General features: G+C 50.0%; 1 non-coding gene across 1 annotated transcript; it reads right to left on the bottom strand.

The window, feature by feature from the left end:
• Window positions 1-558: 558 nt before the first annotated feature.
• TRNAS-CGA (transfer RNA serine (anticodon CGA)) lies at window positions 559-640 on the bottom strand. The gene has a single exon. It is a non-coding gene; the product is annotated as a tRNA-Ser (tRNA).
• Window positions 641-2,137: the final 1,497 nt, after the last annotated feature.

Raw genomic sequence — 2,137 nt, 5'->3', positions numbered from 1 at the left:
TTGACAGCAAAATATAAATTAGACACAGCTTCCTGATTAGCTGTAATTACTGCAGCACACCCGCTAACCCGGAACAGTTTGTTCATTCGGTGCCTCATTAAGCCAGTCACCCCATGGTAACGACCTGTAATTAGTGTAGAAACCAGCCTTGTCGTCTTTGTCTTTGTTATTTATTTATATGTCGTCCGTGTGACAGAGGTAACAACATTTGTTTGTTTCTCACAAACTGTGATGTTCCCTCCTGGAGAGCCTCGCTTCTGCCAAGTTCGGTCTCTGGGTAAGATAAAGTACCAGACGTCTGGGCCAGCGGTTATGGTGCTCCCTGAGGCACTGTACCTCTTAAGAACAGGTATCCGGGTTACTCTCTTCTCCAGACTCCTACAGCGTGTGTAGGAATGTGTGTGTGTGTGTGTGACGTATTTGCATGTCTGGGTATGGAGCACCATAGTAGTGGAGTCCTGCAAGCTTGCTCTTTCACCAAAAATCGTTGAGTGTGTCTCCTTCCGCCGGGATTAACGTCTGGTGCTCTCCCTCAAGGGGAAGCCCGGCTAAACTATTCGCTGTGGACAGGATTCGAACCTGTGCGGGCAGAGCCCAATGGATTTCGAGTCCATCTCCTTAACCACTCGGACACCACAGCTGTTAGTAATGTAGTGTAGGTCTTTTTTTTCTGCCTGTCTTTGCTTGCCGAGCTATCTGTCAGCCAGTCTGTGTGTCTGTTTGTCTGCTTGTCTGAAAGCCTGCCTGCCTTTCTACTTTCCTGCATGTCTGCCAAGCCCTGAATGCCTGTCTGTCTGTCGATAAGGCTACACACTAGCCAGTCATTGTATCTGTTTGTTGTCTGCCTAGTGTCTTCATTATTTTTTTTTTCAATCTACGAATGAATGACACTTCCAGTCCCCAAATAAACCACGAACAGTAGTAAGCCGTTAACTTGAATGGTGTCTTACAGGAAATCATCCCCAGTAAATCGTCTTCCTACTCCATCATGCATCTGTTGCTGGTTTTATTGCGTGGGGAGCTCGGAATCCCCTGGGAACGAGACATCAGCAGCCTTGCCTTGTAGAGTGTGACCGTACACGTTACGCCTCACGATCGTCGGAGTGTTCCTCTTTGATGCAACTGATGTGTGGTGAAAGGCAGCGGTGCTGGGGAACAGCGACGAGGCTTCTCTTACCAGTGCAGTTCGTTTCCAGTGTTTTCTGAAGTCACCCACTTAAGAACTAACATAACACGTCTTACCTCCATTCTCTCTCTCTCTCTCTCTCTCTCTCTCTCTCTCTCTCTCTCTCTCTCTCTCTCTCTCTCTCTCTCTCTCTCTCTTCCATCCACACTCCTCATCATCAAGATCCTAGACCTAACTCTTCATACATCACCTTCGTCCGTCCTTACCTAGACCAGGCCCTGACCTGTGGTAGCGAGTGACCTGGCCCTGACCTGTGGTAGCGAGTGACCCGGCCGTGACCTGTGGATGTGTGTCATCTGGCCATGACCTGTAGGTGGGAGTGTGTGTCACCAACCCATAACCTGTGGAAGCGTATGACGTGGGAGCACGTGACCTGGCACCTATGAGAGCGAGTGACCTGGTCAAGACCTGAAGGAGCATGTGATTTGGCGATGACCTCTAGGGGCGGGTGACCTGGCCATGAACTGTTGGGCCGTATGACCTAGCCAAGTCCTGTAGGAACGGGTGACCTACCCATCTGTAGCCAAAAACTCCAACCACACATCACATCACTACTCAAACAACGTCCCATCACGCTTTCACCTTCTACGGAATATTCGCTTCTTTCATCATCTCCAAACAACAAACTCTTCACTACGGAGACGTCTGTCTGTCTGCCCGTATTCCCTCAGGCACAGACAACATGTGTCACATCGTCTGTGTGGTGTGCCTGGTGTCCGCCCTTGACACAAACACCCTCCCTCGGCAGTCACCTGTAACTCAAAAACAAACACGTCATTAGCCGTGGCGGCACACACAAGAGAAGAGCGCAAGTGTAGAGCGAATCTAAATGTAGTCATTAGGTCGGCCAGACTACCATTGCGATGATGTCCCCGTCAGCGTGACGCACCGAGGTAATTCAGGGCTTCCAGGAGGGAGGTTCCTCTTCATGTGTGTTGGTGGCGTTGTGGG

This window comes from Panulirus ornatus, chromosome 13, assembly GCF_036320965.1.
Source record: "Panulirus ornatus isolate Po-2019 chromosome 13, ASM3632096v1, whole genome shotgun sequence".
Lineage (NCBI taxonomy): Eukaryota > Metazoa > Arthropoda > Malacostraca > Decapoda > Palinuridae > Panulirus > Panulirus ornatus.
This window is presented reverse-complemented; position numbering and strand designations above follow the sequence as displayed.